Genomic DNA, 13498 nt, shown 5'->3' on the forward strand with positions numbered 1-13498 from the left:
ACAAATCTATTTTTGTATTTTCAAACATTATTTTAAAAATAAAAATACGATACTATTATATATATATATATATATATATATATATATATATATATATATATATATATATATATATTTTAGATTAAAAATGACTACAAAATATTAATGAACTTATTTTTTGTAATTTTTGTTTTCTTGTACTAAAATAAAGTAAAATAGTCAAAATTACTTAAAATATCTATATTATGCCTAAATTAAATATTTTACGCTAATATATAAAAGATCTTGGGGAGGGTAAAAAATCACATGTCTACAGCTGCCCCTCTTTGACTGGAAACGTACAGAGTTTTCAGACAAAGACTGACTAGACAAGTTTTTGACCCGACCCTTATTTGGAGAGACTAAGACTAAGAGAGAAGGGAGTGTGACCGAGCTCTGGCATTTGAGCTTCCTACATATCCTTGGCTATAAAGGAATCAGGCCACGTGTAGTTCAGAGATGAGTGAGATGACGGAGTATGCCGAGGTGGAGATCTGGTCGAGGTGCCGTTCCGTCGAGGTTTCGGTCTGGTGATCCCTGTTATTACATCAAAATCAAAAGATGAAAAAGACTAGCTAAGCCTATCGACCACGAGCTACAAGATTCTTATCTATAAATCTTCTGAAGCTTGATCTTGAGTCTTGAATGGTTCTTCATGCAGACTTTAGATTTGAACCTTGACACTTGTTAGCTGCAGGTGCTAGCTCATTCTTCTACAGCTTTTGGGTCAGGACCGGTCATGTAGTGCTTGTGACCTCGGCCATGTCTTGAGCAGCTCACATCCTTCATCAACTTATGAATTGCATTCTGAATTGAATTCCCTTTTTTTTCCAGGTGGGCGCCTGATTGCGGAACCTGAACTGTCTTCCCTTGTTACTTGACACTATTTTCCCTTACACTTTGAACCATTTTCCCTGAAACTCGAACTGTCTTCCTTCGAAACCGTCTTCCCTAGAAACTTGAGTTGTTTTCCCTTGTTCTCCAGGTGGGCGCCCTATTTTCCAGGCGGGTTCCTGATTTCCGAAACTTGAATTGTATACCTCTGTTCTTCAGGCGGGTTCCTGACTTCAAAAAGACAAAGAAATCGATTGATAACTAAAAATTTGAATTGTATCACCTCTGTTCTACAGGCGGGCTCCTGATTACTGAAACTTGAATTGTATGTCTCTATTCTCTAGGCGGACTCCTGACTTCCGAAACTTGAAATTGAATGTATCACCTCTGTTATTCAGGCGGGCTCCTGACTACTGAACTTGAACTGAGTGTATTCCTCTGTTATCCAGGCGGGCTCCTGACTCTATTATACAGGGGGGCTCCTAACTTCCGAAACTTGAATTGTATGCCTCTGTTCTTCAGGCGAGCTCCTGATTGCTGAATTTGAAATTGAATGTATTCCTCTATTATCCAGGCGGGTTCCTGACTTCACAAAAATAGACAAAACAAAGAAAACTTTCTGCCCCAGTTTAGAAACTGGGTGTTTGTTACCACATACTAATAAGAACTAAAACTTGAATTGTGATAAGACTGAAATGCAACTTTTAAAAATTTAAAGACTAAAATGTATCTTAAAATTTAAAATTTATCTTAGGCGAAAAATTCATCAGACTAAGATTTTTATCTTAGGTGAAATATTCGACACACTAAGATTTTTATCTTTATCTTAGGTGAAAGATTCGACTGACTAAGATTTATCTTTATCTTAGGTGAAAAATTCATCAGACTAAGATTTCCATCTTAGGAGAAAGATTCAACAGACTAAGATTTTTATCTTTATCTTAGGTGAAAAATTAATCAGACTAAGATTTTCATCTTAGGAGAAAGATTCAACAGACTAAGATTGTGACTCTAGGAGATAATTCATCAGACTAGGTCCATTTTTGTGTGATCTCAGGAGGAAAATTCATCAGACTGAGATTTTGACTCTAGGAGATAATTCATCAGACTAGGTCCACTTTTGTGTGATCCCGACTTTCTTAATTTTCCAAATTTCAACTTCCTTTCTTTTCAAATTCTGCCTTCTTTTCTTGTTCCCAAATTAGGTCTTCCTTTTTTTTTTCAACTTCTGTCTTCCCCTTCTTTAAATTATGCCTTCCTTTCTTTTTCCTCAAATTCTGCCTTCCATTCTTTTTTCCAACTTCTGCCTTTATCTAAATTATGCCCTCCTTTCTTTTCCAACTTCTGCCTTTATCTTTTTCCAAATTATGCCTTCCTTTTGTTTTTCCAACTTTTGCATTTATCTTAGGTGAAAGATTCATCAGACTAAGATTTTTATCTTAGGTGAAAAATTCAACAGACTAAGATTTCTTTATCTTAGGTGAAAGATTCAACAGACTAAGATTTCTTTATCTTAGGTGAAAAATTCATCAGACTAAGATTTCTTTTAACCATTTTCCTTCAAAATTTGTTTTATCTACCCACCAACTTGAATTATCTTCCTTCAGAACTGCTTCCCTAAAAACTGGTGTTGTCCTCCTTCAAAAACCACTTCCCTAAAAACTAGTGTTTCATTCCTCCAAAAATTACTTTTCTTAGAACTGGTGTTTCTTTCCTGAAAACTAATTCCCTCTCTTTTTCTCTTTTTTTTTTAAAACACTTGTATTGACCTTCATGTTCTTCAGATGGGTACCCGACTTCAAGAAAATTTTCAACACGACAGAAAATTTCTGCCCTAGTTTGATAATCCTCCTGTACCATATCTTTCTGCCATCAATAACATTTCCATGCCCCTGTTTCAAATCAAAGAAAATTCTGTCAGTTTAAAAGTGCAGTGGTTGGTTGTGGTACTCCCGCTAGGATGGTTTCCTTTTCTCCTTTCCATGCTTTGTGTTGTTCGACCATCTTTGAAACTTGGTTGATAACTTTCGCCCTTCTTGACGACTATCTCTCAATTATTACTTCTAGTCTTCTTATCTGACCCCATTGTTTTCTGTGACAACTGATTCTTCTTGAAGGTCTTGCATGTTTACTGATTAACCACTTTCCCCGTCATCTGTGTCACTGAAATACCCTTTTTCCCCATTCAATCCCAATACCCTCTATCTGTTGCATTATTCCTGAATCGACATCTACCAAACTTTGTGTTTCATAAGGATCCCAAAGTATGTGGATTATTACCAGCTCAGTGCTCTTGTTATTTTTCCTGACTTGTGACCCCATTTTGTGCAATTGGAAAGCTGGTGGCCAATTTTGAAGTCATTCCACACTTGTTACGACCAAAAGACTCAGAAAGGAGACATAAACAAAACAAAAGGAACAGAGTAAAGGACAAATAGAAAGAGATGATTCCTAACAAGAAAACTACACAGTAGAAACCTATCGGATGTGGATACCGACTCTAATGACCTTGACATGCACCTGCGACCTATTCTGTTAAGAAAATCTGATGTTCATCTCTTGTTGTTCCTTTTCACCGTGAAACTGGGCTTCATTGCTCCGCTTATCCAATTTGATTCGCATTCCTTATTCGGCTTGTAGTGCACCAAAGGGTTTTCACTATCAAACCTCTCTCATTTCGTTCTTTCTCTCAACTTACTGTCGCCTCAAGGTGCCCGTGAAGGTTTTCACCAATAAGACTCTCTCATTTTTATTTCTCTCAGCTTTCATCACCTTGCGCTACCCATGAGGATTTTCATCAATAAGATTCTCTCGTCTTCATTTTCCTTGTTTGGACCAGAGCGTTGCCCCTGACAGGAATCACCTTACCTGCTTGACTTAGCATTTCTCAAAGACTGATCAGAAGGTCTTTCTTTGGACCGTAATGTAGGCTTTTGGATGGGTTAGAAAGAAAGGGTATAAAAGGCTCAAAACAATTTCAAAATGGGTTAAAATTACAACTTTCGGAATCCAACTTCTCACAACAACCACAATTTCTGCCCCACTGTCTTGCTTGGGGACTTTTGGATTTTTGTTTTGGTATGACTGAACCTCAGAGAGGCTGCCTACGTACTCTTTCGGGATCAAGTCAAACGTAGTTCACGTCATAGGACTACGTTGTTGCGATTTTCTTTCTCTCTATTTCTTTTCTTTTTCTTTTTCCTTTCTTTTATTCATTTTTCTTTTTCTTTCTTCTCTTTCTTTCTTTTTTTTTCTTTTCTTTTCTTTCCTTTTTTTTTTCTTCTTTTCCTTTCTTTCTTTCTCCTTTTCCTTTCTTCCTTTTCCTTTTTTTTCCTTTCCTTTTCTTTTTCCTTCTTTTTCCATTTGCGTATCTCCGGCACTTACATTTCTTTAATTGTGCCGTTGATTCCGAAAGAGGGGTATGAAAGAAAACAAATAAGGCTCAAAGAGGTTGACAAAAGGGTAAAGTGTTTAGATAGCAGAACAAAACGCCTTCGTCATTTCAACTTCAAAATATGCCAAATACAAACAAGTACAATCAGAATAAAGAAACCATACACATCATCTCTTGACCGCATCGGAATTGATGGCCATTTCCACATATTTTCCTTCTATATCTGTCAGATATAATGTGCCATTCGACAACACTCTTACTCTTATTACCACGACCGACCCCCTGTCAATTTGGCCAACTTGCTTTTACGGGGATTTTTATGTTTTACTTGCCCCAGTTTCACATGGTTCGGGCGTCAAACAATCTCAAAATGTCCCAATCTGTTCTCATTTCCTCAAGTGTCCTTATCGTTTTCAAAATGGTCTCATTGCTTCGCAACTTTTGAAGATCAGACTGAGAATTATGCGTGCATGTCATGTCACTAGAACCGGCAAAAGGCAAAACAAAAAGTTAGAAAAGAACTAAACAAAGAAAATGATTGGAAGTTACAATAGATCGGAATTTGCATTAGACAAATGATGAAACAGTTCGAATAACAAAATATAAACAAAACAAACATGGATTGCAACCCTAGGATGAACTGAAACAAACCTAGACAACCCTAGACAAACCACTACGACTAAACAAGCTAGACAAAAATGAAAGGATAGGAGGGTTTGAACACAAGACAATATCCGGATTACAACCCTGCAAATAATCCGGACAACAGAAATGACAGCCAAATGGACCACCAAAGCTCCTCCCCAGCTGACTTAGGAATGGAAGCGTCTTTCCAATTACAAGCACGACATCTTAGCCACTAAGCTTCGCATCCATATTGCCATGACCACTATCTGCTTCAGTATCTTCAACTTCAGTCAACAAGTTCCCAAGAGTATTCTCATACCCCATGTCACCGGGCATCATCCCCACCAAGTGTGCCTCCTCATGTAAGGGATGCAGCGTGATATTCTGGGTGCCACTGTCTTGAATCAAATTTTCCTGGATCATCCTTTCTATTTCTCTTTTCAAATCCCGACAATTTTCCACATTGTGCCCCAGAGCATTGGAGTGGTATTCACACCTTTTAGATGAGTCAAAGCTTCTCGCACGTCGGTCCACCTGATTTGGAGGAATGGGTGCAATCATGTCATGTTGTTTTAACTTCTCAAATAAGCTTGCATAGGACTCTCCTATTGGTGTAAAACTATCTTTCAACTTTTGTTCCCTTCTATACCCCTGGCTTGGATGTGGGTTACAAGGTAATTGAAAATTTTGCAGAGGCTGGTGGAGATTTTGTAATACTCGTGCTCGCTTTCTTGGGTGATTTGGTGGCGAGTATGGGGGGTTCAGAGGCGGATAGTAATGCTTAGGGGGGTCGTGGAAAACCTGATGAGGCTGCACATACCTTCGAGATGTTCTCCTAGGACCTCTTCTCGACCCTGATATCACCATGATTTCTTCATCCCTCTCATTCGTGTTACCAGATTCAGTTTGGACAACTTGAGCTGCAGCTTTGAGAGCTGTTTGACTTATAATTCTGCCTGTCTTAAGACCGTTCTCCACCATTTCTCCCATTTTGATTGCTTCCGGGAAGGATTTACCCACTGCGGACGTCATGTATTGAAAATAATCTGGCTCTTGAGTCTGTAGAAAGACAGTGATTAACTCGTGGTCATCCATGGGTGGCTTAGCTGTAGTTGCCTGCTCTCTCCATTTGATGGCATATTCCCTGAAACTTTCAGTTGGTTTCTTTTTAGGTTAGAAAGGGAAATGCGGTCTGGGGCGATGTCGATGTTGTATTGAAACTGTTTGACAAAGGCCCGTGCCATGTCATCCCAGACGTACCAGCAAGATGTGTCCTGATCCAAAAACCATTCAGATGCTACTCCCGTGAGGCTTTCCCCAAAATAAGCTATAAGCAATTCCTCATTTCTTCCCACACCTCTCAATTGGTTGCAATACCTTTTCAGGTGGGCTATGGGGTCTCCATGTCCATTGTACTTTTCAAATTTTGGAACCTTGAAACCAGGCGGCAAGTGGACATCGAGGAACATGCATAGATCTCTGAAGGCAACGCTCTTTTGACCTGCCATTGCTTGCGTGTTTTTCAACCGTTGTTCTAATCTTTTCACTCTTTGGGTTATTTCTTCCTGTATTCTCTTTCGGGCAGGCTTCTCGATGTTTACAGGAAGCTTAAACGAGTACGAGTGGTACTCGGGAAAGTGGTACTGTTCTTGCTGTGTAGCAAATCGTGACTCGTGACAAGACTGTCCTTGGCCATTAGCCCAGGCTTGACGCATTTTGGTCATTTGTTGTTTCAGTGTTCTATTTTCCTCAACCACAATAGACCCTTATTGAATCCTCTGATCCTGAGTCTCTTGAGCATTCGTAACAGCTTCGATGTCAGTTATCATTTTCCTTGGATCTTGTGTTTCCAGCTTACCACAACCGACCACCTCAACTTTCTTCACAATTCAAAACAAAACATGTTAGAATGGATTGGGTCGGTCCTTATTATTAACAACATCTTTTCCATTTTTTATTCAATTCTTTTTTTTTGGTTTTGGTTGTGGTCGAATCCTATGTGGATTGCCTACGTATCGTGACCCCGCACGAATCAGACCAGGCGTAGTTCGTGCAAATAAAAGGTAAACGACAATAAAATATTTTTTGAAATTTTCCATTTTCATAATAACGACAAAACTGACCAACTTAACGATGCAATACAGACTCGAAAATCAAATGACCCATATACTCTAATCAAAAGAAATACAAACCCAAAAACAAAATGACAGATTCCTTCCCCTATATGCCAACTTTGACCCAAAAATCCGAACGGTATTCACTTGACCACTGACTCTTTTCTTGTTTTTTTTCAAAATTAAAATAAATGACCCGGTATTGCAAACACGACCTTCCTGCGCCTCAGGGGCAAAGATTTTAAGGATGTGAGGGTCAAAAATCAAAATACGACCAAAGGTGGCTGTTTATGCAAGGTCAGCCTTCCGGCGCCCCGTTTGGGAACATTTGGCTATTTTTGACAAAAACGGCATCACCTGGTTTATTTATGACAAAAATTAAAATTTTGATATTTTTTAGTTATTTTTGCAAAGGGGAGGTTGGACCCGACGAGGGTTGCCTACGTATCTCACGCCCTGTGAGAATCAAACCATGCGTAGTTCGGGCGAATTAACCAAACTATTTTAAAACATGACTCTTTTCCATTTTTATTTTTGGCATTTCATAAGCGAATAAAAACTATTTTTAGAAACAAGACTCTCTTTTTTTCCTTTTTCTTTTCAACAAATAAAACAACCTATTTTTCCAAGCTAAAAATAACAGACTCTTTTTCCTTTCATTTTCCATAGACAATAAAACAACCTATTTTTCCAAACTAAAAATAAAAGACTCTTTTTCCCTTCCTTTTTCAACAAATAAAGAAACAACTTATGTTTTCCAAACTAAAACAATGACTCTTTTTATCCTTTTCTTTTTCAACAACCAACTTTCCAAAATTAAAAGACTCTTTTTTTCTATTTTTCTTTGCTTTTTTTTTTAGTAAAACAAAATAAAACATTTTCCTTTTTTTTTATTTGCTCAAAATTTCGGCAGAGTTTCGCCAGTAATTGGTCATTGATTTTTATTTCTAAAATAATCAATTAACTCCCTAACTGATATTTCTTTTTTTTTCTCTTTTCTCTTTTTTTTCCCCTCAATTTTCCAACATTCCCGAGATTCAGAAACCGGTCAACATGCACGTTCGAAACAAATATATGTGCAAAGCAAGTAGGATGTATCAGGATGGTCTTTTCATTTCAGGTTGCTAGTCTTAGACGGACCCAACCCCTGTGTTGAGTCCCCTAAGTCAAATGCAACATGATGCAAATAATCGTTCCTACTAGGGATCCGACATGAAGTCACGTTATACTATGTTCAAAACCTGGGTCGGTGTTCTAGACTGTGTACCCGAGTGGACGACTCGAGTCGAGTAGGGGGCAACTTTCCGGGAACCAAAAGGCCATCCGGCTTAGTAACTTGTCCGACCTCTTTCTTATTTCAAGGTCTGACACTAACAGAATAGGGAGTCTCAACCAGTAAGCACATCCCCGGAGGTGAAGAGAGAAGGGTGTCGCCACAGTTTATATACAGTTCAGATAATATCAAAGCGGTAACATTTAGCACATTCAACACAAAACATGTAGGAAAATCAGATACAATCAAATACAACAATTTATCTAAGCTCGAATTCTGAACCCTGAACCAGAGATTCTGGGTTCTATTCCCCAGCAGAGTCGCCAGAGCTGTCACACCTCCTTTTCACCTACACCCCGCAAAGGTCATGAAGGAGTTTTTCCAATTAAAGGACAATCGGAATGGGATTTAATTATTAATTATTTAGAGTCGCCACTTGGGATATTAATGGTGTCCCAAGTCACCGGTTGAATCCCGAACCGAGGAAGTTTATGACTCTGTTAACAGTCCGCGAACCAGAAATCTGAGTAAGGAATTCTCTTAACCCAGGAGAAGGTGTTAGGCATTCCCGGGCTCCGTGGTTCTAGCACGGTCGCTCAACTGTTGTATTTGATTTTATCTGATTTTAACACATGCTAGCTTATGTGCCTTTTATTTAATTTTGAACCGCTTTTATTATAATTATTTTTTTTAAAAAAAGAATTGCAATGTCGTGAAATGTGTCTCGAACCATGTCGCAATCAATGCACCCGTGGTTGTTAATACATTTTTGACTCCGTTGAGATTTGGATTTGGGTCGCATCAATGCGCACCCGAGTTTTAAGAATGTAATTTTATTAAAATCGTACTTAAAGCAACTACGCCTTTAAATTTGCGCATGCCATGGAGAATTCAACTAATGGCACACCTCGACTTCTAAAGGATTAAAATTAATTAAGTGAGGGCCATGAGAATTTGCTAAATGGCCCGCCTCGAAATCTACTCAACTAAACGAATTGAAGATATTCATATTTAAAGCTAATTCAAAATTTAATACCACAACTACGTCACGGGAGCCGTACCCGTAGCTATGATGATTTATTTAATTAACGTGCCTAAAACAAGCTACGACTAGTCTAAAACACAACTTATGTTGCCAAGTAAAAGAAATATTTTTAAGGAATTAATCTTACATAAACAAAAATAACATTGCACCAAAAAGATGATAAAAAAACATACGAAGCCCAACTTAAATAACAGTAAAAAAAAACCATCCAATTATTAGCATGATAAACATACAGAAACAGACCATAAAACAATTAATCAATAGGATTAGGAAGAAACCCATAGTACCTGATAACGTAGATTCCATAGCAAAAGCATTAAAACTTTCTATTCCAGTGTCATCACAATCTCTCATTCTCAGAAGCACACAACAAAACATTTAAGCCAAATAATTTTCCATGTCTTGATCTAGTAGACAACTCCAAGTGAGATTTACAGCAGAATAAAGCCGACAAAACTTGAGCAGCGAACAACAAAAATGGCTTGGACGCCTTTGACCGGAAATTCGAACGGCAATCTCGATCGACCTTAGCTAAACCTTGACTGCTGGAGTTATTTTGGAGTTGCTTTTCATGGTGTTTTTCAGCAGGTATAAGAGTGATTTACAGCTGGTTTACATGGTGTTCTTTAGCTGGATCCCTGCCGTCAAAATGGAGTGGAAGGTGGTCGTTTTGAACTATTTTCACCGCTGCTGAGGGGTTGTTTTAGGATATGGTATGAGAGTTGGGCTAGGGAGAAGAGAGAAGTTGTCAATGGCTAAGCATGGCTACCAGCCTGACAGCTCGCCGGAGAAGATGACAGTATTGGGTGGTTCAGTGGTGGAGGAACAATGGCGCTAGGGTCTGTCTAAAGTTCCTTGAAGAAGATGAAGATCGTGGGGTCTCTAGCATGTGTATTGCGAGTGATTTTCCATTGTCTTAGGTCTTTTTCGCTTTTTGTTCGCTACTTCTTCTAATTTTGTCCAGAAGACGATGAAAAGGGCCCGGCTCTTCTGAAAAGTTGCGCAGCTTTTATCTCTATCCCCCTCGTTTCTTTTCATCCGTGTTTTATATAGTATCTATTCTAGGGTTTTTGGGTAGGGTTTTTAGGTTAAGGGGTATGGGCCTAGGAATTATGGGCTTGACAATTGTGGGCTAGGTCCAAAATTAGACCTGAAAATGGGTTGCTCGAGCCCAAGCTCTATTCCTTCGCTACGAACGAGAATAAAAATGCGGGCCCATTTATTAACTAGTCTTACTATTAAAATAATTATTAAAACAAAACTAACCATTAAACAAATCTATTTTTGTATTTTCAAACATTATATTAAAAATAAAAAATACGATACTATTTATATATATATATATATATATATATATATATTTTAGATTAAAAATGACTACAAAATATTAATGAACTTATTTTTTGTAATTTTTGTTTTCTTGTACTAAAATAAAGTAAAAGAGTCAAAATTACTTAAAATATCTATATTATGCCTAAATTAAATATTTTACGCTAATATATAAAAGATCTTGGGGAGGGTCAAAAATCACATGTCTACAGTGCGCAGTCCGTATAATTTTCCAGAAGGTTCTTATGTGAAAAATGGATTAAATTGTGAACTAGAGCTATAAAACTCAACTGAGTTGACTTCGGTCACCATTTTGGGGCAAACGAACTCGGATAAAAGTTTTGACAATTTCAGTAGTTCCGTATCGTGATTTGGGACTTGGTCATATGCCCGAAATCGAATTTAGAGGTCCCTAGATCAAATTATCGCCATTTAATGGAATCTAGAAATCTAAGGTTAAAGATTTCTTAAGTTTGACCGGAGATTTAACTTTTTGATATCGGGGTCAGAATCCAGTTCTGAAAATTTTCATAGCATTGTTATGTCATTTATGACTTGTGTGCAAAATTTGAAGTCAATCGGACTTGATTTGATAGGTTTTTGCATCGAATATAGAAGTTGGACGTTCTTAGTTTCATTAGGCTTGAATTGGGGTGTGATTCACGATTTTAGCATTATTTGATGCGATTTGAGGTTTCGACTAAGTCCGTATCATGTTTTAGAACTTGTTGGTGTATTTTGTTGAAGTCCCGAGGGCCTCAGGTGGATTTCGAAAGGTTAACGGATATAAAAAGGCTGCTGAATTTTCTCTTTGGACAACTGTTGATTTTTTTCCACAGCATGTGAACAGTATTCGTAAATAGTACTAGTAAACAGTACCGTGAACAGTACCCATAAACAGTACCCGTAAATAGTACGTGAACAGTACCTAAACTTTTTCTAGACAGAATGTTTTTTGAAAATGGGACTTCGTTCCATTTTCCATTTTTATCAAATTGGAGCTCGGGGAGAGGCAATTTTCGGGAGATTTTCAGAGAAAACAACGGGATAAGTGTTCTTAATTTTGGTTAGATTACCCGAATCTATTACTAGTTTTGGCATTAAATCTGTGAATTTAGTTGGAAGAGTTTGAAAACCCTCTCAGATAGATTTGAGGGTCGAAATATTATCGAAATTTAGTAATTTTGGTATGGTTAGACTCAGGGTTGGATAAGGTTTCATATTTCGCAACTTTTGTCGAATTCCAAGACGTGGGCCCCACGAGCGAATTTTTAGTGCAATTTCGAATTTTTAATGGAAAATGTAGAATTTCATATGGAATTAATTCCTATAATTTTTATTGACTGAATCGAATTATTTATGGCTAGATTTGAGAATTTCTAGCACGAATTCGCGAGGCAAAGGCTTGTTGGAATTTTGAATTGGTTGCAAAGCGAGGTAAGTGTTTGGTCTAACCTTAGCTTGAAGGATTAAGAGTTGTGTCTTATTTGCTACATGTTAATTGTGGAGTACGACGTATAGGCATGGTGACGAGTATCTATACGTTGGTGTCAAGCATGCCCGTGAGTCTTGTATTATAATTCTTATGGCCCCGTTGTAGTTTATTGCGCTTCATATGTTATTATCATCATTGTTCCTTTGCCGGGATGTTTGTTTGATATTATTGTTCCCTTGCTGGGATGTTGTTGAAATATCATTGTTCCCTTGCCGGGAAGTTGTTATATTGCTCTTGTTCTCTTGCCGGGATTCCTTGTGATTATTGTTGGCTTGTAACTGGGAGTGGGTGGTACGCCTACCACAAGATATAATGAAATGGGAGCGGGTGGTACGCCTACCACAAGTTATAATGAAATGGGAGCGGGTGGTAGGCCTACCACAAGATATAATAAAATGGGAGCGGGTGGTACGCCTACCACAAGATATAATGAAATGGGAGTGGGTGGTACGCCTACCACAGGATATAATGAAATGGGAGCGGCTACCACAAGATATAATGAAATGGAAGCGGGTGGTACGCCTACCACAAGATATAATGAAATGGGAGCGGGTGGTACGCCTACCACGAAATACATGAAATGGGAGCGGGTGGCACGCCTGCCACGAGATACAGGAAATGGGATCGGGTTGCACGCCTGCAACAAGATGTGAAAAGAAAGTGAAATCTGCCTTTTTTTTTCTTTTTTTTTGTTAGTGGTTGGATTTTGATCCTTTATAATTCTCTTGATATTCTGTTTTTACCTTTTTTTTATATGTTCAATACTCCAAATTTCAACAATTGTTACATTTTTAACTCAATTGATTTCTCAATTAAATTTTTCTTAAACCGTTTGAGGTTGTACTTTACTTAAAAAGGATTTTTTACTATGTTTTGATTTATTGATTTCTCGTATTAAAGGTAATGATTCATTCGATATTGTACTTTAATTTAAAAGGTATTTTCTTTATCAAATGATTTCTAAAAATAACTTCATCTTTTCTTATTGATTTCCTAATTGGGTTGGAAGCTGTACTCTACTTTATGTTAAGTGAATGAGGCGTCACAAGGTAACCTTTACTCGAAAGAATTATATTCGAAAGATGCTTATTAGAAAGATATTTATTTAAAAGAAATATATTCGAAATATATTCATTGAAAAACATATTATCTTAGAGATTATTACTTGAAGGATTTATAGGCGAAAGATTTATTTTTGAAGGACTTGATAAATTGATTGCACTTGTATCTATTATTTGTTGAGAAACATTTATGGTGTTCTTGTTGCCTGCTATTTATATCACTGGTTGATCATTGTTGCCATCATTGTTATATGCTTCCTATTATTTTGTACGCTATATTGCACAAGTTTATTTGGTAGTCTGGTCCT

Source organism: Nicotiana sylvestris, chromosome 4, assembly GCF_000393655.2.
Source record: "Nicotiana sylvestris chromosome 4, ASM39365v2, whole genome shotgun sequence".
In the NCBI taxonomy this organism is placed as follows: Eukaryota; Viridiplantae; Streptophyta; class Magnoliopsida; order Solanales; family Solanaceae; genus Nicotiana; species Nicotiana sylvestris.